The 26286-nt window shown below is 45.2% G+C and overlaps 2 protein-coding genes across 9 annotated transcripts in view; both read right to left on the bottom strand.

Annotated features, from left to right (window-relative positions):
- The window catches only part of LOC126037370 (electroneutral sodium bicarbonate exchanger 1-like), a 265741-nt gene that overhangs the window by 136180 nt on the left and 103275 nt on the right, over positions 1 to 26286 (bottom strand). For 2 of the 8 annotated variants that reach the window (XR_007505656.1, XR_007505651.1), the window contains exon 1: positions 14199 to 14242. The exons of the other annotated variants lie outside the window; for them this stretch is intronic. The gene's annotated coding sequence lies outside the window, so the exon portion shown is untranslated. Of the gene's footprint in view, positions 1 to 14198; positions 14243 to 26286 lie in introns of those variants that run through there. 8 annotated transcript variants of the gene reach the window in all.
- LOC126037369 (electroneutral sodium bicarbonate exchanger 1-like) overlaps positions 1 to 26286 on the bottom strand; it is a 230242-nt gene that overhangs the window by 28179 nt on the left and 175777 nt on the right. The gene's annotated exons all lie outside the window — the stretch shown is intronic.

The following is a 26286-nucleotide window of genomic DNA, read 5'->3' on the forward strand; positions in this document are numbered from 1 at the left end:
TAATGATGTGGGGAGGGGACTTTAGGTCTTATTATTTTCAGACACATTCACACACACACACACACATATATCTATATACACACGCGCACTCCACAACTCCAAAGAGCTATCTTAACTATGTCTGCCAGTAAACGGAAATAGTAGGCAGAAAGGAACCATATCTATACTAAGACAGTTAGCTGTGTCGTAAAACTGAAGATCACTGCAACCAGTGCCATCTTAAAGAAGAAAAAACAACCACCACCAACAACAACCAAAAAACCTGAAAGGAACCATCACTGTGCACGTCATAAGCATGAAGTTATTTTAACCTGATGACTACTCTGCTCTATACTTTAAGCATCATGAAGTTTTTATGTATTTTTAAAGTCTAAGGTTATTATTTTAAATGGCCTACTTGTAGTGGCAGCCCAAGTAGCATCCTGGAGAACACCACAGTGCCCACAACTTCTACAGGTCAGTGCAGTCTGATCAAGCACTACATTTCTAGGGGAGGAAAACAAAAAAACACTACCGCTCATTTATTCAATTGAAAAGCTTATTACCTGTACCTTCCAAAGCAACAGGCTACAGGAACACTGAATGCAAAGTAAACCAGACCCATCTGGAATACTCTGACTCAGTCTCAGCTCCAAGTTACACATCTTTCATTTCGTATTTTAAGGGATTAACAGCATTTGGATGCACAGAAACTGTCTTTACAGTGAAGTCTGCAGACCTCCGAGTCAAAAGTTAAAATGTCTTCCTAAATTATAACAGTATTAGCACTTCCTCTGAAAAGGAGTGAAAAAAACACAACCAGGGAAGGAGGAAGTGACACAACACCAAGGGTTTTTTTCCCAGAGATTACAAAATCCTGAGAGAACAAGATGCTTGTGCTATCAGAATAAAAATCCCCAAAGAAACAAAAGAGTTTACCTTTCCCTTGGAAAAGTTACTTTTGAGTCAAGATCTGCCCTTTTTCTCTCCCAAGCATGAAATCTCTCTTCAGCTTAAGACTCTCTTCTACTGCAGTAGAAATTTAGTGCACATGCTGGAACCTGGACAGAATCTTATTTAAAAAAACAAACAATACAATAGTACTACAGTGGCTAGAAATCTTTTACATATTCTGATGAAAAGACTCAACTTATTTCTAGGAAATAAAGTGTTTGGGGCCAAAGCCAACAGATGATGTTCATGTAAGGTTAAATTTTTATTAATTTTTTTTTTTTTTTTTTTTTAAATTGATATATTGAAAAAAGCTGGAGAAGGAAGCAGGGACAGAAATGAAAAACCACTCAGGGAGTCAGTGGTATAGACTGTCAGCACGCAACCTAAATATTGTAATTGCAGATCACATAGTCAGAACAAGCCAGTCAAAAGTAGCACACTCCCTGGGAGAGGGGCAGGAGTCTCTTCCCCCTTGTCTTTCAAGCCAAGACCCAACTAGCAGAAGGCAGCTTTTCTGTCAGATAAAGCAAGGCAAAAGGATCATGTACAGCAACTTCCTTGCAGCCTCTTGCTCCTGAGCACCCTTCTTCACCTCTTTCTTTCTTTCTCTCTTTCTTCTGGTGATGGGAAGGCAAAGCATGTTCTGTTCCTGTGAGCCCATACTGCTTGTCCCTATAGTCACAGCAGGCACCTGTGATTCCTCTCCGAAGACATTTACGCATAGAAATCAGTTGAGTGGTGTGTTACGGAAGCATAAGCTGCAGTGGACGTGATTTTGAATCAGTTAATTTTGTGCCCACCATGACAAAATAAAACCAGCAATTTCTTACTTTATAGAAATTCTCCTAAAGTAGTAGTTGCCCCCAACAGCTGTCAAGTTTTTGTATCACAGGAGAACAAATGCAGCCAAAAGAACATTTTCTCTAAAAGGACCGCTCCGAACTACACAAGCAGGCAGGCACAGGCAGCTCCCGATTTAATAAAGCGTATGTACACAGCACCACTTAGTGGTGCAAGCGGGGTCACCGCTGACAGGAATGAGAAGCTTGAACACCAACCTTCCCGCCCCGGCTCCCTGGACATGAACGATGTCTGGTCTGTCTGTCCTCACTCGCAAAATACCACTACAATGCCTTTACTACAAGAGAGTACATCTGCCAAGCAAAACAAGTCCAAGAGGGCTGAACCTCAAGGCCAGCAGAACCAACGGCTGCTGAGCATCAAACAGATGCATCCACTCTGAAGAGCTTTCAGAATTCTGCAGCACTCTACCACACGGTTTCTGGCGACACAGCCTGAAGCAGGGTTTAAACAAATGATCCAGCTTAGTATCTGCCTGTAGTGCAAAGAATAGCAATCTCTTGGCCCACGATTTGGGTTTTATATAGACTTGGGCCATAAACAAATGCAACAGATGTAGAAAAACTGAAGACCGACAGCAACTGGAACGTAACTATTCTTTTTCCACTCCATCAACCCGTTGGAAAACTAACTCACTCGTGCACTTACGTAACTGAGCACAAAGAGAACAAAAAGAAAGGCTTTTATTCAGAACAAATTAGTGTGTCTTTACAGGAAAGTAACGGTTTCAACTTACAAAACCAGCATCATCATTAGTGATGCACCTTTCCTGAATAAGGGATAAAAGAAGAGGATAACCATTGCTTTTACTGATACGTTCTTAATAATTAGCTGAGCACTTCTAAAGAGGAAGAACTTTGCTGCTTTCAGGACCGAAGTAAGAAAAAGTCTAAAGCATAGTCTTCCTGACGTGGGAAGACGTGTCCGCAAGAGAGGCACAAGATCCGATACAGAAACGTATCTACGTCTCGCTGAAAATTTACACTCTAAGCATCACCAGCTTCTGCTTCCAGGGCAGTATACCACCAGCTTAACCGGAGGGTAGTAATTTCACCCCACACAAGAAGTCAGAACATGCACTATCCTTTAAGGAGGCAGAACAATAACCAAAGCAGAAAGAGGCTTAGAAATTAAGGCAAGATGGCACTTGCTCAGACACACAGTGAGGAGGTGCAAGCTGGGTAAGACAGCAAAATGGAGATTGTTCCTCGTTCACACAGAGCTCATTTCGACTCGAGTTGGTCATCCTCCCCTCTTCCCACAAAATTAGGAATGCTTTTACGTAGGAAGTCCTGACTTTGTAGCCATCTATGCCGACAAACAACAAACTATTCTAGGTCTGCTCTTGTGGTATTTAGGAAGTCGCAGAATTCAGCTTAGGGATGCATAATCACAGTATTTAATTACTGTTGCAGTACTGACCTACCTACACCAGCAGAGAATAAACTAAAAATCATAGTGCTTCTGATTTGGTATAAGCCAACAGACCTCCAGATTTTTTTCAGAGCACGTAAAGGTACAGCTCTCTGGGCATCACATGGTAATCATAACTGCCAAATGACTTGACAAGCTTGTAAACATCCAAACCGCTGCAAACACATCTATACATACAATAATGGATAAAACGTAGATGCATTCCACCTACACGCTTATGCAGGCAAACACTCGTGAGTTAAAAGCCACTGTATGAACCAGCTTACGGAGCGCTTAACAAAGCCAGTGATTCCCTGGCACACCTGAAGACCAGAAAAACATTCACCAAATAAAGTTAGGGACATGCTCTTTTTTTTTTTTTTTTTTTTTTAAAATGTAACGTGTACTAAGACAGCAAGGTCACTTTTCCAGCATCATTCATACACACATATGCCCCAGAAGCTACCTGAAATTACCTTGTGTAATGGAATTGTCTGGAAAGCTCAGCTTAAAGTAGCTGAGCTCAGTGACTGATTGATTTACAGGTACAGAAAATAAATGCATGCAGCATTTTAACAATGCTGACTTACCAGTGTTATGTTATTTCCATTTAGCAAAATCTGGTCTAGCTTTGTGATTCTTCTGCCCTCAGACGGAGTCTCACTGAAGCAGCGTTAAAAACAAATAAGTAAGCACACATAACCAGGGACAACAGTTCCAGTTTTGATTACAGAATAAATCTCTACATTAAGATGGCAGTTGTTGGAACTAAGAAATGAATTGGCCACGCTGCAGCCTGATCTTGACAAATTGACCGCCTGGATAAAGCAAGCTATCTGGCAACTAAAAAGATCCATTGTACTTTTCTGCTCAGTACACCTAAAGATACAGATTTCACCCTCGAAATCTCGGCAATTTCTTGAATACCACCAACACTCAGAACAGGTTTCAAATAGCAACGTGGCAGGACAAAGTAATAAATGCTTATCCTTAAGTCTGCTAACTCTCTAAGCCTTTGCCTAGACCTTAAGGAAATGTAAAAACAAACAAACTACTGGAAAGTTCAACACACAATCCACGCAAAGTTAAGGCTATCAAGTAGGAACCGGATTACAAGTATAAGTCATGCAACAGCTACTCTATGACATGGATGTCCTGAACAGATCCTCCTCTACAGTTTAAGTCCAAGGTACAAACCATTCAGCTGGCAAGTATTCCAAAAATATAAAACCTCTTTGCTTACAGAGCTTACACAGTATTTTTCCCCAGGAAACCAAATGTTCAAGAGGAACAGGAGGCAGAAACAACATTTACAATTCTGTAACGTCTTCTAGCACCGTATCTGAAAATCCAGTTTCAAGGAAAATAAGGCCCCGAATTTAAAAATAAAACTATTTCCAGTTATTTCCATGTCACACTGAGCTGTGATTTTACCTGTAAAACAAAAAAATCAGAACAAGACAACTGATCCATACAAAAAAGGCTCTCCTATCCGGCTCTCTTTCAAATGCTGGCATTTTCTGTGACTTGGATTTTGCCTGTTATTATGAGATCATTACATCACCTATCACACAAGTGTAGCTTTGTTATCTTTGAAAGAAAAGCTGCTAGACAATATACAACACAAAGTTAGACAAGCGAGGGCAGTACACAGGGATTTCACAGGCACTCTGGAATTGGGCACCCGACTTGAATTCCTGGCTTTGAAAACCTCTCTCCAAATGACTTGCCATCCTTTCACTAAGATCCAGCAGCAGTTCTCTCCTGTGCCTCATGCTCTTCTTTAGCCAGCCAAAGCCCACGGAGCTGCACTGTAAGCTTGAAGGCCAGCGTGCCAGCTGCGTGTCCTATTTCTGTCACCTAGTTCTTATGTACCGTTTCTTGCTAATCAAAAGGCCCAGTGAATCCTCCTCACACATCACACTTGAGGTAGTACATCCAAGCATTATTTCTGCCGCGCTACATTTGCACGGATTAGCTGCTGAACCCTCCAGATGATGTACTGCTTTTCAAGAAGGGTGTAGTATAACTGGTGAGGGTCTACAGTAAGTCCAAGAGGGTGCTCAACGATGTACAGGAGTCTGACTTCAAAGCATAAATTGAAAAACAGCCTCTTAACCTAGAAAGGGCAATACTGAAGAGAAAGAACAATGTTTAAACTCTAAAAGGTAGCTATAAGGAAGAACTTTTGTGTGCATCCACTGCACACAGTTACACGGAATCATGGGGCTTAAATTACAACCTGAAAAACTTAGGGTATGTGGCAATCTTTGCAACAGTAGTAATAATTACAGGAAATGTTTAAGAATAAATTAGGCAAGCGTTTGTCAAGAATGGTACAGAAAGTTGATCATTCACCTCTAGAATGAGAGCAACACTAGACTATCTTCAAAGGTTCTTCTTTCCCCACTGCTGTCCCTCTCTGTATTTCTACCCTCAAACACAAGCATCATCCCCAGCTCTGCACTTACAATTCTATCTGCATATGCACATGTCTAGAGATGCACATTTATTTCTTCGTTACACACAGCTGAAGGAGACTACTCAGAGGTAAGCCAATTTACATAAACAGCTTTTGAAAGTTAAACACCTCAGCTTCTTGCAAAACGTCAGCCCAACAGAACACCGTCAGCCCAACAGAACACCGGGAGCGGTATGTAAATCCTTATGCCAAAACTGCATTCTCTTAAATCTGATGAAAACCATCTCTAATATAAAGCCTGACTTGTCCATTTTCTGACACTCCCCTTCTCTGTCATCAAGGTACTTATTAAGACAGTAAAACAACTGACGGGGTAAACACCATAACTAGCACAATAGCTGACTTCCGTAGCAGTTGCATATCAGGTCTGAATAAATGTGAGTTTAGTAGGTAGATACACATTCAGAAATGCACAAGAACTGAAAGGAGTAATCTGTAACTGGTAGACTAAGAACACTGCAATAGCATGCAATGTAAATCAACATGCACCTATAGGGAAGGGAAGTACAGAAACATTCTTCTGGATTGAAAAAAAAAAAAATATATACGCAGCAATGGTAGGAAAGGGTACTTGGAACGTGCCACTTTCAGTCCACTGAAACAATGTCTGCAACAGCAGTAAGAACACTGGCAAACTACCTTCTCTGTTCCACAGGGCCTTGAAACCCATACGCATTGTCTGTTGCCAGTTGCTGTTAGGAAACAAAGGCGCTGTGATCAGTAGAAGCGTGTAGAACACCGAAAATGAAACTTTTGAGTATGTCACATGCAAGATCCTCATTCTCCGTGCAGTCTACAAGGTTACACAATTGTAAAATACTTTGTAAGAATGAGAATCCTGACGTTTGCCTTGGATTAAAAAAGTTTTTAAATTCCGCTTTGTTTTGAGGTTTTTTTTCCCCCAAGGGCTTAAAAATAAAAGCATCTTGGTAAAGTGATTTTCACACACTGCACAGACACAAGCAGTGTTTCTCCCACTGCGAGAGGAGTATCAAAATACTCTTATCTAATATGTTAGACAAGAGTGACCGAGGTCACAGGAGAATCTGTACTTTCCCACTGATTACAAGGAACGGGCCAGCTGCTTTGTGCCTCCTATGCAGCTGGAGCATGCAGTTGCCTGGTAACTTGTTCCGACCTATTGCATCTTAATCACATATCCATGGAGGAATACCAAGCTGACCGCTTAGGTTTATCAGCCAAAACAGTTTACAGCAACGCAATAGTTTAGAGCAATTCAGGAAGTTTAACACTGAATTTAGGTATGTGCTTATATGGTTTGATGAACAGAGCTTCTATAAATGAAAGGGAAACAACAGAAGTTATTTATATGTGATTTCAGAACATACAAAAGGTATAGTCTACAAACCAAGTATCAAGTACTAGCAATATTTACCTGTTCAAAGGGCATCATGTAATGTCTCAGACTCAACAAGCATAAACTGACAGACTGTTATGATTTGAAAATTTTAAAAAAGTTCTAACAGTGTGCCCAAAACGGAGGTGTTTCAGTGTTCAGGCTAGACTCCTTGTCTCCAGTAAATACACATCTTAATTCTAACACAGGATAAAAACCGATTTATAAATTTCCTCTTGTAAAAATGAAACTGTTCCAATCACCCTGTTCACTCCTATTTAAGATATTAAATAGGGCAAATCAGAAGTAACTTGAACCAATCCCTCCCACCCAGCTATAAACCAGGACCATATACAGCCCTTACAGACTACACAAGACCCTGTCTCATTCCAGCCATATCATTAGCACAAGCTGTGCAAACCCATGCAAATCAACAGGTTTTCCAGGCATAAAAGCAGACTCCAACAGCAGTTAAGCCACTTCTTACAACTGACAATGTCATACTTCCATCACTGATTATAGCACAAGAACAAAAGAGAATGGGTCTTTATTGTCCTTCATGAACTTGAGGGGCTGCAAGAAACCAGTGAAGTTACAAGCCTGGATTCTGTAATGTCGCTATCAGCATAATTTCCAGATCAAAGATCCGGCCTCCTGTTACGATCATCAAACATAATTTTGAGTTCAGGGGACAGGTCATCACAACACTATGTTAGGTAGAGTATAAAACCTTATCATCAGATTCTCAGCTAGTTTAAGTCAATGTATTCTGTGTGTTCCGCTGAAGTCAACGAAACTAAACACACTATCATAGGAAAAAGATATTTCAGCACGCCTCAGACCTGGAAAACTATCTTGAAAAATGCCCGTAACTTTTAACACAAATTCTCTGCACTTCCCACGATCTCTCAACAGCGAGCAGTAGTAAGACCCTAACAGTTACTTGCAACCTATTTCTTGCATAGCATTCATTTTTATTTTAATTTTAAAAGGGGCAACTAATACATAAGATTTTTGCAGCTACTCACAAAAATCAATAAGCAAAGACATTTGTTCCAAGATTTAAATTACTTGTACAATTTAAAAAAACTATCAAAGCTCTGTAAAGTAAAATAGATACATTTACCTACTCATGTAGGAAACTACAGACAAACTTCAGGAAATGACCAAAGGTGCAGAGGATAGGCTAATAGGCTAAGGTAGAAAAACAACAACAAAAAAAGAAAACCCAGGAGTTCTACAGAAAAATGAGTGAGCAGCCCACAGCACTGGCAGACAACAGATTTTTTTATACCCACTTCCTCCACCCCTTCTTCCTATTCCCTCCCCCCCCCCCCCCTTTTTTTTATAAGGGAAATAATTATTCTATTGTGAAACATATTGTCAGTGATGCAGTTGAAGCCAAAAGTTTACATGAGTTCAGGAGATTATTAACCGAATTATAAGACATGTGCCAACACAACTGCTATAAAAAGCATCTGCATCACGGTGAAATGCAAACAGCTACTCTGATAACGACACATTATTATTCACTAAATTTGCCTTTCCCTTTTACCCTGTTGTATAGTTACTAATGTTGAAAAGAGTCACTGCTGTGCAAGAAACTAAAACTTACAGCGCTTCATGCTCGGAGAGAACTGTGGCCCATCAGCTCGTGGCTGTGAAGCCTTACAACTTAACACGTTGCAGTTGCACACCAACAAGTTCTGAGGTGGACTGCTGACTGTATTCAATAGTCACAGCTTAGGTAGGAGGATATGATAAACCTTACTTATTTGCCTTTAACCGATGCTCCAAATATTTTAAAGTCGTTCTTAAAGCAGGTTACTGGTTTGATTACCCTTCATACAAAATCCTCCTTCAAATGGAGGTTTCTCTTCTCTTCTTTTCAGATTTAAGGCATGAACAGAAACCACACCTGCATCATCACTGAAATCAGTGCCTATTTTTCAATAAACTTTAGCAGCATCAGAATTCGTCCTCAAGTACCGTTCATAAAGCAAATGCTTCATTCTTCAAAACTTTTTTCAGCAAAGGTTAGTAATGCTGTACCACAGACTCTCACGCCCAGTCACACATGTTCTTCCCGAGACTGTTACGCAGCTTAGTATTTTAAAAATCACCATCCTAACTGCATACCTGATACTACTGGTTCTCCCCTTTTTAAAGTCTGATGTTAAGGAAAAGCTGCAAGTCCTACAAAACCAGGCAGACTTGCTTGTTCTTGCCAAAGAGAAAAAGGTTAAGCATTATTAAAAAATAAGACTATTGCCTACCTTTAAGTATCCATAAAGCTATCAACATGAACCGTATGGTGGCCTGTTAGCATCGCTATTTGAACACGGGCATGCAAAATGTCCTTCAGTTAAATTCCAAACTCTATGAAGTAATTGGTGGGCAATTCCCCAAGGATAAAACGTCTATCAAAAGCCAACAGTAAGCCAGAAATCTCTTTCCGTTTCATAGGGTAAAAAAAAAAATAAATACAGTGAATCCTGAAAAAAGAAATCGATATTAGACAGGGAACACCTATATAGTTATAGGGCAAGTAATAAAACATTTAGTGTTTTGATTTTTTTCTTTTTATTTATGTCATCACAATAGTTAGACAAACATGGAAACATTTGCAACAGCAATACTTGGGTCACTTTAAAATCTTGGTAACACTGAAATACAGGTCAGCAAAAACTAATGATGTGGGGAGGGGACTTTACGTCTTCTTATTTTCATACACATTCACACACACACACACATATATATCTATACACACACGCGCACTCCACAACTCCAAAGAGCTATCTTAACTATGTCTGCCAGTAAACGGAAATAGTAGGCAGAAAGGAACCATATCCATACTAAGACAGTTAGCTGTGTCGTAAAACTGAAGATCACTGCAACCAGTGCCATCTTAAAGAAGAAGGAAAAAAAAAAAAAAAAAACCAACACCAAAAAACCTGAAAGGAACCATTGCTGTGCATGTCATAAGCATGAAGTTATTTTAACCTGGTGACTACTCTGCTCTATACTTTAAGCATCGTGAAGTTTTTATGTGTTTTTAAGGTCTAAGGTTACTATTTTAAATGACCTACTTGTAGTGGCAGCCCAAGTAGCATTCTGGAGAACACCACAGTGCCCACAACTTCTACAGGTCAGTGCAGTCTGATCAAGCACTACATTTCTAGGGGAGGAAAACAAAAAACCACTACTGCTCATTTATTCAATTGAAAAGCTTATTACCTGTACCTTCCAAAGCAACAGGCTACAGGAACACTGAATGCAAAGTAAACCAGACCCATCTGGAATAATCTGACATCTCAGCTCCAAGTTACACATCTTTCATTTAGTATTTGAAGGGATTAACAGCATTTGGATGCACAGAAACTGTCTTTACAGTGATGTCTGCAGACCTCCGAGTCAAAAGTTAAAAATGTCTTCCTAAATTATAACAGTATTAGCACTTCCTCTGAAAGGAGTGAAAAAAACACAACCAGGGAAGGAGGAAAGTGACACAACACCAAGGGTTTTTTTCCCAGAGATTACAAAATCCTGAGAGAACAAGATGCTTGTGCTATCAGAATAAAAATCCCCAAAGAAACAAAAGAGTTTACCTTTCCCTTGGAAAAGTTACTTTTGAGTCAAGATCTGCTCTTTTTCTCTCCCAACCATGAAATCTCTCTTCAGCTTAAGACTCTCTTCTACTGCAGTAGAAATTTAGTGCACATGCTGGAACCTGGACAGAATCTTATTTAAAAAAACAAACAATACAATAGTACTACAGTGGCTAGAAATCTTTTACGTATTCTGATGAAAAGACTCAACTTATTTCTAGGAAATAAAGTGTTTGGGGCCAAAGCCAACACATGATGTTCATGTAAGGTTAAATTTTTATTATTTTTTTTCTTTTTTTAAATTGATATATTGAAAAAAGCTGGAGAAGGAAGCAGGGACAGAAATGAAAAACCATTCAGGGAGTCAGTGGTATAGACTGTCAGCACGCAACCTAAATATTGTAATTGCAGATCACATAGTCAGAACAAGCCAGTCAAAAGTAGCACCCTCCCTGGGAGAGGGGCGGGAGTCTCTCTCCCCTTGTCTTTCAAGCCAAGACCCAACTAGCAGAAGGCAGCTTTTCTGTCAGATAAAGCAAGGCAAAAGGATCATGTACAGCAACTTCCTTGCAGCCTCTTGCTCCTGAGCACCCTTCTTCACCTCTTTCTTTCTTTCTCTCTTTCTTCTGGTGATGGGAAGGCAAAGCATGTTCTGTTCCTGTGAGCCCATACTGCTTGTCCCTACAGTCACAGCAGGCACCTGTGATTCCTCTCCGAAGACATTTACGCATAGAAATCAGTTGAGTGGTGTGTTACGGAAGCATAAGCTGCAGTGGACGTGATTTTGAATCAGTTATTGTTTTGCCCATCATGACAAAATAAAACCAGCAATTTCTTACTTTATAGAAATCCTCCTAAAGTAGTAGTTGCCCCCAACAGCTGTCAAGTTTTTGTATCACAGGAGAACAAATGCAGCCAAAAGAACATCTTCTCTAAAATGACCACTCCGAACTGCACAAGCAGGCAGGCACAGGCAGCTCCCGATTTAATTAAGCGTATGTACACAGCACCACTTAGTGGTGCAAGCGGAGTCACCGCTGATAGGAATGAGAAGCTTGAACACCAACCTTCCCTCCCCGGCCCCCTGGACACTGCAGCCTGATCTTGACAAATTGACCGCCTGGATAAAGAAAGCTATCTGGCAACTAAAAAGATCCATTGTACTTTTCTGCTCAGTACACCTAAAGATACAGATTCACTCCCTAAATCTCGGCCAATTTCTTGAATACCACCAACACTCAGAACGGGTTTCAAATGGCAACGTGGCAGGACAAAGTAATAAATACTTATCCTTAAGTCTGCTAACTTTCTAAACCTTTGCCTAGACCTTAAGGAAATGTAAAAACAAACAAACTACTGCAAAGTTCAACACGCAATCCACGCAAAGTTAAGGCTATCAAGTAGGAACCTGATTACGAGTATAAATCATGCAATAGCTACTCTATGACATGGATGTCCTGAACAGATCATCCTCTACAGTGTAAGTCCAAGGTACAAACCCATCAGCACCTCCTTCCCTCTCTGTATCGCTGTGGTTACCTGCTCTGTGCCCAGAGCCAAAAAGAATCCCGACGTTGGAGTTACTGTTCCTTTTATGCCCAGCCCCATACTTCTTTCCCGACGGAGAGGTGACGCACCTGATTTGAGGTGGAGTGCAGACAACCTTCTCATCTAGTGCTGGGCAGTTTATTTGTCCCACAAACAAACCCCAGGAAAGAGAATGCACAGTTGGACGGGTGCACTTGAGATTTTGACCACGCGGTAGCACCGTTAACTGCTGAAAGAGCAGGACTCTCTGCCGCTCCGTGTCCATGTCACGACTGCCCTCACGTCCCCAGTCTGCACCCAGCTCCTCCAGGGTGTGCAGAGGGGCTTCCAGCCCTGGCTCAGCAGGCATCCACATAAGATCCCCCAGCCAAGAGGGGGGTGTATGCTCACCTGCCACATCGATACCGTGGGTACATTAAAAGCCACCCCCCAACCCTTTCCCCAGGAGTGATTGGGGGAGGCTCTTCAGTCATCTGGCTGTAAACCCCCTCCCCCTCAGGGAGACCAACATCCAGGCATGCCTTGCTCTAACTCCCCAAATCCACTGCCCTCCGAGGAATAAAAGGCGTCTGGGCCACTCCCCCGGCTCTAATCTGCAGATATGCCTGGCTTCCCAGAAGTAGGCTGAGAAAGCCAGCATTAAGGCAGTCCTTCCCACGCCCAGATCCACAAAATCCTCAGAGAAAAGAAGAAAAATAGCCACTTCACTGCAGCATGAAGTAAATAAACTTGGGGGACACAGGAGGCCAGTTCTCCTGGGGTCAATGGAAAGGAGGGCTAGATGCAACGTATCTGAGGATTTTCCATGTGCACAGCTGAAACAGCCATGCCTCAAGCAGGGATGCGTCCCATTTATGGCAGTTCCTCCCCACTTCTCATCCCCAAAAGACAAACTCGGGCCTCTGCCTTCTCCGTGTGTAGCTCCCCACTCCCTTCAGCATGGAGCTGCGAGGCTCGGGGTTTGTGGAGAACCACAGGTGGGAAACCGAGGCTACTAATGGTGACCACAGAGAACAGACCAGCTCGGAGGGGGCGAGGAGGGCTGATGCACAATTTCTACGTTTGAATTTGTTGGGAACTTGGTGGGAGTCACAAGCTTGCAAGGCACAACCCCAGCTATCCAGGACATGGGCTTCCCAAGATCACAAACCTCCGGGGACGGGGACGGCGCCTGCGCCGGCGAGCGAACGCCGGGCTGCCCCAACGCGAAGCACGGCGCATGCGCCCGGGAGGCGCGTCCGCACGGCTGGTCGGGGAGCGGGCGCAGCGGGAAGCCCGCGGAAAACCACGCGAAACCGGCAACGCTCCCGAGTCTGACCTGGTCGGACTCCGGGGGCCGCGAGGACTACGCCGCGCCCGAGAGCCACGCTGCTGCCCGGCCGCTGAGTCCGCGAAAACTACAGCTCCCGGCATGCCCCGGGAGGCAGCCTGCCCTGCTGCCTGACGCCGAGGGGACGCCGCTTCCGTTCCCCCCCACCTCCCCACGCCGGCGCAGCGGCAGTTCCCGCCGAGCCCCCAGCGCCGCTCCGGGTAGCTCCGGCACGGCGCGGCCCCGCTGCCGCTCCGTGCGTGCAACACGGACCCCGCCGTCCTCCTCGGGGCTTTCCCCGGGACCCGCCGGCCGACTACGCAGCCCCGCCACGGGGCCCGGTGAGCCCCCACCCCCGCGCGCCCGTTCTCTCAGCCGCCCTGTCAGCGCCCCCCCCCCGCGCGCCCGTTCTCTCAGCCGCCCTGTCAGCGCCCCCCCCACCCCCGCGCGCCCGTTCTCTCAGCCACCCTGTCAGCGCCCCCCCCCACCCCCGCGCGCCCGTTCTCTCAGCCGCCCTGTCAGCGCCCCGCCCCCCACCCCCGCGCGCACGTTCTCTCAGCCGCCCTGTGAGCCCCCAGGGCTCCCCCTCGGCCTCGGCACCCCCACCTCCCCCGGGGCACCCCCACCTCCCCCGGGCCACCCCCGCCTCCGACGTTCGCGCTCCGAGGGGCGCCCGGCCCCGCTCACCTTCTCCCTCGGGGCAGCCGCAGCCCGGTCACTGCTCAGCTCCGCTCCTGCCTGGGCTCCCGGCGGCCCCTCCCCCGGCAGCCCCTCCCCCGGCAGCCCCTCCCCCGGCAGCCCCTCCCCCGGCAGCCCCTCCCCCGGCAGCCCCTCCCCTTGCCAGGGAGGGGGCGTCGCCATCAGCCTCTCACTGCCCGCACCTGCGGCTCCTCCAGCCCCGGCCCGCAGCTGTGGTACCGAAACCCGCAACCAAACCCCTCACCACCAAGGTGAAGTGAAGCAGCAGGCACTGCCTTGACTGAGTGACAGATGTCAAGAGTCATCTGATGTGGAAGAGGTGTTAACTGGGGTCAAAATACAGATTTTAATACCCATCTTATTTTAGTTCTAAGACTTGGCGATTGCCAGGTATCATCTTTTCAATTTCCCCAGGTCCACCCGCGAGCGAGGCCACAAGGGAGATTTCTTCCAGAGAGAGGATAGAGTTATTAAGTCTCAAGACCACGATTTGCTTTTCTCCTTCATGAAGAGGTGAGTGGGTCATATAGCATCACTAGTCACCCAAGCAGTTAAGCCTGAACTTTTCACCTGTCCTTTAATGCCGTCAACTCCAAGCTAAATTTTTCCCGTTATTAAGAGGGGACCAAAGATCATGTGAAGTATTATTATCCTTTCTACAAATACACCCCCATCTTAGAGCTTTAGCTACTAGAGAAGGTCTTGGGAGTTTGGGGTCAGAGGAGCTAGCTGCAAGTACAAACTTTCATACAGCTCTGTTTAGGATGTGTGATGTTTCTCTGGTTGTCTAAACCGGTCTAAATTTCCACAGATGGTCCCGACTCTGGGTGGCTCTAACAAGGATCCTGGAACTCCAGTAAGTTCTAAACATCGTTTTATATTTTAAACATGATCCCAAGTTCCTTTTTGCACTTGTCTCTACGGTTTTGGCAGCTGACAGCCCCGAGGGGTGCTTGTACAAGTTTCTCCCGAAGGGCGAGTAAATTAATTCTTTTGTCCGTGAGGTGGATGGTTTGGTAACGTTATAATTCACAACGCTATAATTCCTTCTTTCAAATTTAAAAAAAATAATTGCCTTTTAAATCCATCCAATTTAATCTGCTAAAATGATTCTCGTTGTTCTACCTCTTTTCTCAAGTTTTGGTTAAATTCAATGTCAGTATTCTCCACGGAACTAGATTTTCATCTGACTTTGGAATCGGAAAGGCAGGCTGTTACCGAGGTTAAATTCTGTGTCTTTACAAAACTTTGAATCAGTTACAAAACTAGATTATTTTTTTTAATTCAAATTACAAAACCGGTTAATATCAAGATGAATAGTTCAAACAATAATTGTTCCATTTTGTTTATCTCATGTTTAGAACCCCTCAAAAAAAACACATACACCCTCTAAACACACAAAAAGATTATTGCCCTCGACAATATTCCTAATAGCAACCCCAACATTATAAACTTTACACAACTGTTTTCCCAAATAGATAACGTGAAACTTACTTATAGATTTTCCGTTTTAAAGGGACAGTTTCTTTAGACTTCCAGTTTCTTGTTGGGTGCTTTCTTTATTCTCGAATAATGAAGCCAAGGTTCTTCTCCCAGACCTTTACTGCTACAAGTGTTGTTAAAATGACTCGATACGGTCCTTTCCACTTCTCGGTGATTTTATATATATTCAGTCTCCTGGTCGGAAGGGATGCGCTGCTACGTCCAGTTCTAAGGGTCCAGCTGTGGAGACATACTGACAAAGTTCTTGAAAAGAATTGCTTAAAGAAATCATAACACCTTTTAAAAACATATCTCCAAAGGCACTCAAGATACTCAGAACACAGGACTCTTGATATGGTCTTTCATACAACATTTCCTAAAGACTTGGCTTTTCTTTCTCTTCTGGCTATACTCCGATTCTTAATAGAGCCACGGGTAACGCTTTAACCCATGTGAGGAGTGAGGTTTCCTGACAAATTTTACTCGACAGTTGCTTAAGGATATAGTTCATTCTCTCTCTCTCTCTCTGCCCACACACTTGCTTGTGGTCTATGTGGGGTGTGATAGTCTCAATCCATAGATAATACTTGGCTCAACTTGTCTCATAATCTTTGCTATAAAATGAGGGCCATTGTCAGATGACATTCTTACAGGCACCCCATATTTTGGTATTATCTCTTTGAGCAAGACTTTGACTACTTCCCTTGCTTTGTTGGTGCGACAAGGGAAAGCCTTGGGCCACCCAGTAAAGATATCAACTAAAACTAGGACATATCCTTATTTTCAAGGCAATTCTATAAAATCAATTTGCTAATATTCTTCTAAAAAATTTCCTTATTTAATAATCCCAAAGATGATCTTATTACTGGTTCGGGGATAATTTTACATATACATTTCACATCCACTTATAATTGTTTAAACAATCTTTGTCATATTTCGCTTTCTGTTTCCCAGTATACTCTGTGATGTTCAATGGGGCATTTTCTCTTATTATTGTGGGTGGGACTATTATTCGACCTGTCGGTGTTACAGCCTATCCTGTTTCATTTTGTTAGCCTGCAATCTAATAATTAATTCTTCATCTTTTTCATTATAATTTGGAGTTTCTTTAGGCAATTTTATACCTTTCTCTGGAACTAGTGCTAGGATGCCTTTTTCTGCAGCCTCTTCAGCAGCTTTATCAGCCAGTCGGTTACCTGCGTTAGGACCGGTCTTACCTAACGGATGTGCTTTACAGTGCATCATCGTGACTGCTGTTGGTTTTTGAATGCTTTCTAACAATTTCAGTATTTGTTCTGCGTGCTGAACGGCGGTTCCTGGTGCAGATAACAGTCCTCTTTCTCCCCGTATCGCTCCATGCGCACGTACCACTCCAAAAGCATACTTTGAGTCTGTCCAAGTGTTGACTCGCTTTCCTTGACTTAGTTCCAGAGCTCAAGTAAGAGCTATCAATTCAGCCTTTTGGGCAGAGATCATCGAAGGCAAAGTTGGCAACGCAAGTACCTCCTCAGTAGTTATTGTCTATCTCGATAAAACGTTTTCCTTCACAGATGGAACCGCTTCCGTCGGCATATAGTTCCCAATCTGTTTCTTCTAGTGGCACATCTCAGAGATCCAGTCAGCTGGAGTAAACTCTTTCGATTGCCTGCAAGCAGTCACGTTCCAGTTCTCCTTTAACTCGGTCAGTTGTTGAAAACGCAACAGGGTTAACGGCGGTAGTAGTTTTTAGGTAAACATCATCTTGTTCCAGCAACAACACCACTTGGTATTTCAGCATTCTGCTAGGGGATAACCAGTGCCCCCCTTTCCGTTTTAGCACAACAGTTATCATATGGGAAACGTACAGTAATCCTTTCTCCTCAGGCGAACTTACGAGCTTCCTGGATCAGTAGCACAGTTGCAGCGACGGCTCTCGGACGACTAGAGCATCCCAGACTCACGTTATCCAATCGCTTCGAGAAGTAGGCCACAGCTCGCCCACTTGGCCCTAAATATTGGGCCAGGATACCCAGAGCTCTACCTCTTCTTTCACGAGCAGAAAGTTCAAGTGTCTCTTGTGAGATCTGGCAGACGCTAGGGCTGGCACCCCTATTACAGCCTGTTTCAATTCTTGGAAGGTAGCTTTCTCGGCATCGGTCCAATCCGTCGTTTGAGGTTTTGAGCTGCTCCTATAAAGGTCAGGCCAGCAAGCCACAATTTATAATCTACAGGTGACACCACTCGACCATTCCCAGAAATGCTTGTCATTCATTTTTTTAGTCTTAGGTTCAGGGAGACGACACATTGCCTCTTTTCTCTCAGTTCCCAATTGTCTCTGTCCTTTTAGGATTTTAAAACTCAAATTTAAGTTTCTTCTTTCTGGGTTATTTGGGTTTTTTTCTTTTGACACTCGATATCTACTGATTCCCAAAAAGTTCAAAAAGTTAAGAGTTGACTTTGTGCATTGTTCTTCCGTCTCAGCTACCATTAACAGATCGTCCATATATTTCAGCAAGATTTCTTGATTATTTTCTTTCTTCCAAATCTCTAATTCTCGTGCCAATTGATTTCCAAAAATGGTAAGACTATTCTTAAAGCCTTGAGGCAAGACTGTCCACGTATATCGTGTTTTTCTCCCAGTCTCAGGATTTTCCCATTCCAAAGCAAAAACCTCTTGACTATTGGGATCCAAGGGAATACAGAAAAAGGCATCTTTTCGGTCCAACACTGTGAACCATTCTCATTTCTCCGTTAGGGTTGTTAACAAAGTATAAGGATTTGCTACGACCGGATGAATACCTTGTACTATTTGATTTATTGCTCTGAGGAGGTCTTGAACTAATCTATCATCTTTTTCATCAGCCTTTTAAAAGGCAAGATCGGGGTGTTATATCTGGATTCACATTCTATTAACAATTTGTATCTTAAAAATTTTTGTATTACCATTACTAACTCTTTCCGACTTTCCGGTTTTAGGGGGTATTGTTTCATTCTTACCGGATTCGATCCTGGCTTTAAATCAACTCTCACAGGTTCTGCTTTTTGGATTTACCGGGAACTTCCCAGTCCAGACGACTGGAATGACAGCATTACACTTGGACCGGTATAATCTTCTGCTTTCGGTAAACATCCTGTTAACAACAAAGCCGCTGCTTCGATACGTTTAGTTTCTGGAATTAAAATTTTAAGCTCTCCATTTTTAAATTTAATTTCTGCCTCTAAGTTCTCAAATAGACCTCTCCTTAACAGGAGTTTAGGAGAATTTGGCACATACAAAAACTGCCGAGTGACCCATTGCTTTCCTAATTTCATTGTTAAAGATTTAAAGAAGGGTCTAGTTTCTCGTTCGCTTGTTGCACCAACACCACCAATTTCTTCAAAACTTAACTCTCCCTCTGAGGTATTTAAAACTGAAAAGGTGACTCTAGTGTCAACTCAAATTCAATTTTCTGTTCTCCCAGTTTAGCTGTAACCAGAGGTTCTGCTGGGAGACTCCCCTCCGGTCCCCGTCCGATACGTTCACTTAAAAAGAACAAATCTACATATGGCACTTTATTCCATTTACTCTCTCTCCTACAAAACAACAGTAATTGCAATATAGTATTGTAACTCAAAGTTCTGTTTGTTTACCATTTTTCCTGCAGTTCACCCCAACGTGCCAATAAACATCCCAGCGGTGATGTTTCTGGTAACTTTTCATCAGCAGTTCTATTTCCTGCACTCTTATTCTTAAACAATTTTGCTAATGCCATTATACTTATATACATTCAAATACCAAATACCAAACAAATGCAAACGACAGCTGTCCCAAATAATACACAAAGTCCAACCCAGCAATAGCTTTCGCTTATGACTTACGGGCAGACGCCTAGGCTTCCACTGCAGACGGCTACCCTCCAAGCCCCAACCCTGGGAAGCTTTCGCCGCGCCTCACGGGCAGGCTTTCCAAACAAATTCCAAAGAAGCAGCGCCTTAGCTTTTTTCCAGGGAGCGCTGCGAGGAGCTTTGCGTGTCGAGGGTGACGGTTCTCCCCGAGAATACCTCGGTGCCGGCCGGAGCTCGATCGACACGACATCTCGTCCAGTCTCACTCGCAAGGTCCCATTTGGGTCGCCAAAACCGTTACCGAAATCCAGAATAAAACTCCTTAACGCCAACGTGAAGTTAAGAAGCAGGCACTTTGTTTATCGCAGCGCTGGGGACACGGGAACCTCTGTCCTCCGGGATTCCCTGTGATTCCTTGCAGACGTCTCCTAGCGTCTTTTGGCCTTTTCTTATAAGGGCCGGAGATCCCAGGTAGCAGCCCCAGACTTGTCTAATGATGCTACCCTAGATGATTCTTCTCTTTTGCAGGAAGCTCTCTTCTCCGGGATCGACCCAAGACTCCTCCCAGGCGTCATCCCAGAATGTTTTGACCTCTGCGTTCGGGACCGGAGATCCCAGCTACCTGCTCCAGACTCCTCCAAGTAAGTAGCTCAAGACATTTTTCTTCTCCTGTAGAGAAATCTCTCAACTCCGACAGGCATCTGAGACTCCTCCCAGGCATCTCCCACAGTCTTCTATCCTCTGCTTTAACTACCTAAGGGGTCAGGTAGAAGCCCCAGACTCCTCCAAGGAAGCTACCGTTGAGGTTTTTTTCTTTTTTGGAGGAACCTCTGCCGTCCAGGATCCCCTGTGATTCCTTCCAGACGTCTCCTAGCGTCTTTTGGCCTTTTCTTATAAGGACCGGAGATCACAGATAGCAGCCCCAGACTTGTCTAATGAGGCTACCCTAGATGATTCTTTTCTTTTGCAGGAAGCTCTCTTCTCCGGGATCGACCCAAGACTCCTCCCAGGCGTCATCCCAGAACGTTTTGACCTCTGCGTTCGGGACCGGAGATCCCAGCTACCTGCTCCAGACTCCTCCAAGTAAGTAGCTCAAGACATTTTTCTTCTCCTGTAGAGAAATCTCTCAACTCCGACAGGCATCTGAGACTCCTCCCAGGCATCTCCCACAGTCTTCTATCCTCTGCTTTAACTACCTAAGGGGTCAGGTAGAAGCCCCAGACTCCTCCAAGGAAGCTACCGTTGAGGTTTTTTTCTTTTTTGGAGGAACCTCTGCCGTCCAGGATCCCCTGTGATTCCTTCCAGACGTCTCCTAGCGTCTTTTGGCCTTTTCTTATAAGGACCGGAGATCACAGATAGCAGCCCCAGACTTGTCTAATGAGGCTACCCTAGATGATTCTTTTCTTTTGCAGGAAGCTCTCTTCTCCGGGATCGACCCAAGACTCCTCCCAGGCGTCATCCCAGAACGTTTTGACCTCTGCGTTCGGGACCGGAGATCCCATCTACCTGCCCCAGACTCCTCCAAGTAAGTAGCTCGAGACATTTTTGTTCTCCTGTAGAGAAATCTCTCAACTCCGACAGGCACCTGAGACTCCTCCCAGGCATCTCCCACAGTCTTCTGTCCTCTGCTTTACCTACTAAGGGGTCAGGTTGAAGCCCCAGACTCCTCCTAGGAAGCTACCGTTGAGGTTTTTTTCTTTTTTGGAGGAACCTGTGCCCTCCGGGATCCCCTGTGATTCCATCCAGACGTCTCCTAGCGTCTTTTGGCCTTTTCTTATAAGGACCGGAGATCCCAGGTAGCAGCCCCAGACTTGACTAACGAGGCTACCCTAGATGATTCTTCTCTTTTGCAGGAAGCTCTCTTCTCCGGGATCGACCCAAGACTCCTCCCAGGCGTCATCCCAGAACGTTTTGACCTCTGCGTTCGGGACCGGAGATCCCATCTACCTGCCCCAGACTCCTCCAAGTAAGTAGCTCAAGACATTTTTGTTCTCCTGTAGAGAAATCTCTCAACTCCGACAGGCACCTGAGACTCCTCCCAGGCATCTCCCACAGTCTTCTGTCCTCTGCTTTACCTACCTAAGGGGTCAGGTAGAAGCCCCAGACTCCTCCAAGGAAGCTACCGTTGACGTTTTTTCTTGTTTTCGAGGAGCCTCTGCCCTCTGGGATCCCCTGTGATTCCTTCCAGACGTCTCCTAGCGTCTTTTGGCCTTTTCTTATAAGGACCGGAGATCCCAGGTAGCAGCCCCAGACTTGACTAATGAGGCTACCCTAGATGATTCTTCTCTTTTGCAGGAAGCTCTCTTCTCCGGGATCGACCCAAGACTCCTCCCAGGCATCATCCCATAATGTTTTGACCTCTGCGTTCGGGACCGGAGATCCCATCTACCTGCCCCAGACTCCTCCAAGTAAGTAGCTCGAGACATTTTTGTTCTCCTGTAGAGAAATCTCTCAACTCCGACAGGCACCTGAGACTCCTCCCAGGCATCTCCCACAGTCTTCTGTCCTCTGCTTTACCTACTAAGGGGTCAGGTTGAAGCCCCAGACTCCTCCTAGGAAGCTACCGTTGAGGTTTTTTTCTTTTTTGGAGGAACCTGTGCCCTCCGGGATCCCCTGTGATTCCTTCCAGACGTCTCCTAGCGTCTTTTGGCCTTTTCTTATAAGGACCGGAGATCCCAGGTAGCAGCCCCAGACTTGACCAATGAGGCTACCCTAGATGATTCTTTTCTTTTGCAGGAAGCTCTCTTCTCCGGGATCGACCCAAGACTCCAAGACAAGCAGGTGAAGGAAGCCTTGCTGAAGCTTTAGAGAAGGAAGAGGGTCTTTCATTCCGTCTAGCTGGCGCTCTAGGCTTTCACCTGTCTCCTGTCTTTCTGCTCTTTCTTCTTGAGCTCTTGGGGTATTTGTCACGGAAGGTTAAGTGGTTAAAAGTGTCCTGGTTTCAGCTTGGATAGAGTTAACTGTCTTCCTAGTAGCTGGTACAGTGCTATGTTTTGAGATCAGTATGCAAAGAACCTTGATAACACTGATGTTTGCAGTTGTTGCCGAGGAGTGTTTAGATAAAGTCAAGGATTTTTCAGCTTCTCATGCCCAACCAGCGAGAAAGCTGGAGGGGCACAAGAAGTTGGCACAGGACACAGCCAGGGCACCTGACCCAAACTGGCCAACAGGGTATTCCATACCATGCGACATCCCATCTAGTATAGGAACTGGGGAGTGGGGGGGGGAATCGCTGCTCGGGGACTAGCTGGGTGTGAATGGTGGGTGGTGAGCGATTGCACTGCGCATCATTTGTACATTCCGATCCTTTTGTTATTGCTGTTGTCATTTTATTAGTATTATCATTATTAGTTTCTTCCTTTCTGTTCTATTAAACCGTGCTTATCTCAACCCACGAGTTTTACTTCTTTTTCCGGATTTTCTCCCCCATCCCACTGGGTGGGGGGGGAGTGAGTGAGCGGCTGGGTGGTGCTTAGTTGCTGGCTGGGGTTAAACCATGATAGAGACAGAGTCACAGCAGCACAGAATGGATGCTGAAAGAGACCTCTAGAGATCATCCAGCCCACCTCGGCTGCTTGAGCAGGGCCAGCTGCAGCAGGCTGTGAGTCTGCTTCTCGAAGGTTCTATTGGCTGCGTTGCTCCCAGGTTGTGGAGCTCGCATGGGAAATGGGCAATGAAGAGGGATGAAGTTTCCAGGCACTTTCTGGCCGGTGCAGTGATTTTTTCTACTCTTAAAAACTCAGTTGGGCTCAGCACAGCAAGGAGCCACAGCAAGGTCTTCAGTGCCTGCACTGGAAACTCTGCGTATACTCCGGCCAGGGAGCACCGCAGACACCCTTCCCTCCACGGGCCCCCAGTTTCCAAGAGAGCCCATGCCTCCAGCGGGTCCCAAGCACCCTACCCAGGCAGGAGCACGGCACAGACCAGTGCGTTTAAAGCTTCTCCCGGAGGAGCCCGTGCAGCCCGAGTCGTTGAAGAGGGCGGTAGCTGGGAGCCTTGTGGAGGATGTCCTGAGGAGGTGTGCGGCTCCAGGGCCACAGAGCCCCCAGGCAGCTCCCCCAGGCAGAGAATAAAGAGTTTGCTCCCAAGGGCTTGCTTGTGCCTACATTTATTGATGCCAGGCCATACTGTGTCTGGGTGTTTTCCCTGCAAAGTTTTCCCTCGTCTTCCTCCCTCCTACAGCCTCGGTCAGGCCAAGACCCAGTTCTACAGGGAATCTTAAGTAGGGACGAGAAAAGGAGTCAATGTTTCTGCCTTGTTTAGAAAGCTTTGTGGCTGGGCTATTGGAGGGGCTGGTCCAGCTCTGTAAAGCTGTACTCATGCCTTCTGTGAGTCCCATAGGTGGGCGCTGTTGAAGGCTGCGCCTTGTTCTGTGCGTTTATTCTCTCGTCCCCTCACGACCTCCTGATGGGCCTTGGGGTTCCTACCCAGGCCCGTTGGTAGTCCTGTGTCGCGGTAGAGACGGACACGACAAGTAACAGATCATGCAAAATGGCTCCTTTATTGTTCTAACACACCTTTTTATCCCCTACTTCAGAGTATGTGTTAGTAGATGATTGGTTTAGTTAGTAACGGTTCTTCTTATCGCTATCTTGTTTTTGTACCGCTCTTCTCGGATCTTCCCAGACTTTCAAGGATACACTACAAGCTGCTCAAGGTCGCGCTGTTCTCGAACTGTCAGGCATTTTGTAGACCCGTTGCATCCCCCGACAGTCCTGTCTGTGTCGCAACAAGGGACTGGCCTTCAAAATGAGGCTTTGGGCCCTAAGAGAAGGGTTTGGAGCATAAAAATGAGGGTTTGGAAACTCAGGATGTGGCTTGGACCCTGAAAACGACTGGCTGGATCCTAAAAATGAGGCTTTGGAGACTGAAAATGGGAGTTCGGCAACTAAAAAAGTGGCCTTGGGCTCTAAAAAGGAGACTTTGCCAACTGCAAGGGAGCCCGTGGACCCTCAAAATGGGGGTTTGGAGCCTGAAATGGGGCTCTGGAAGCCAAACCTAAGACTTTGGGAAGGGAAAACGAGGCTTTCTGCCCTGTAAGTGTAACTTTGGAGCCTAAAAGCGTGGCTTTGTGCCTTAAAGCTGAGGGTTTAAACCCTCCAAGTGAAACTGCGGGCCCTAAAGAACAGCTATGGGTCATAAAAGGCCAAATGGTTTGGACCAGAACAATGAGGAGTTTGGCCCTCCAGATGAGGCTTTGGGCACTAAAAATGGTGGGGGAGATGCTACATGTGACCCTTTGGGCTCTGCAAAGGAGGGGAACCTATTGGTGTCGATAGGGCCCTAAGACATGAGGCTTTGGTCCCAAAGAGAGGGCTTGGGTCACTCCAGGGGAGGCCCTCAGCTGTTAAAAGAGGCCTTTGGACCCTCCAGTGGAGGGTTTGGGCCCTAAGAGTGGGGCTTTGGAAATGAAACTGAGGCTTTGAACCCTGCATTAGGTTTTGTGCCTTCAAGGGATGCTTCAGTACCAAAAACGAGGGCTTTGCGCCCTAGAAATGGGTCTTTGGAAGCTCCAAATGAGGGGTTGTGCGTTAAACAAGAGATGCCTTGCACCCCAGATGAGGAGCTTGGCCTCTAAAATGAGGCTTTGGGCCCTCCAATTGAATATTTGGACCCTCAAAATGAGGCCTTGGGCTCTCCCTAGTTGCAGACTGGATCCTAAAAATGAGCCTATGGTCCCTGGAAAGGAGGCTCTCTTCCCTGAAGAGGAGGCTTTGGAAGGTAAAGAATGAGGCTTGGGGCTCTAACGGTGGGGTTTGTGCTGTAAAAGGAAGGCTTGGGCCTTACAAATGGGTATTTGGGCCCCTGCAATGAGGCTTCAGGACCCTAAAAATGAAGGGGTGGATTGTGGAAACGATTCTTTGGACCCCGAAAATGAGGCATTGGGCCCTAAAACTGAGGTTCGGAGCCTCAAAATTTGAGTTTAGAAACAAGGTTGCGGAGCCTGAAATGGGGCTCTGGAGTTTATAAATAAAGCTTTGGACCATCAAAATGAGGATTTGTTCACAAAAAAGAAGGGTTGGGACGTGAAAAGGAGTATTTGGACAGTCAAAACAAGGCTTTGGGACAGAAAAATGTGTACTTGGGCCTTATAAACGAAGCTGTGTACTCTAAAAAGTGGCCTTCAGTCCTAAAGCGTTCAGTCTTCTATTGGGATGCTCCCTGTGGGACAGGAGGACAATTGCTTTGAGCTGCCTCTATTTCAGGAAGGATTACCTACATTTGCCTTCCATCTGAAATACTGCTTAGTGCAACTTGTTGGGTTGTTTGTTTTTTTTAAAATTGGGGAAGTGTGTGTGAACAGCTGAGTGCTAGTATACAGTGAATTACCTTCCCCTGCTGAGAGTAAATGGGTTTAGGAATAAAAATACCCGTTTTGTATTACAAAAATTGGTTCCCTTGAAGATGCAAGTGCTAACTGATGGACTCCTGGCTGACAAAATCTCTTCCCAGCTTGCTTAAACATTAAACAGCCTTCACAGTGGCGTTCAGATGATCTCGTGTGATTTCTTGCAATTAATCATGGTTGACTGAAGCGTACCACTAAAGCATAGTAATGTGTTTTGGTTGTTAAAAAGTAGGAGGAGAAGTTCATGGAGACATCTTCTGTGTCGGGTTTCAATGAGTTCAAGCTATTGTTGTGTCCGGTTGAGAGTTTCTGATGTTATTTTTCCCTCTTTCGGAGGGGGGTGAACATGCCCATCTCGCCCTCCAGGAGCAAGGATGCCATCTCAAGCCCATGCCACCCTCAAAGCTTGCGTCCTGGAGTTGAGCGTGGAGGGGCATCACCC

The sequence above is a fragment of the Accipiter gentilis genome, unplaced genomic scaffold (assembly GCF_929443795.1).
Source record: "Accipiter gentilis unplaced genomic scaffold, bAccGen1.1, whole genome shotgun sequence".
In the NCBI taxonomy this organism is placed as follows: Eukaryota; Metazoa; Chordata; class Aves; order Accipitriformes; family Accipitridae; genus Astur; species Astur gentilis.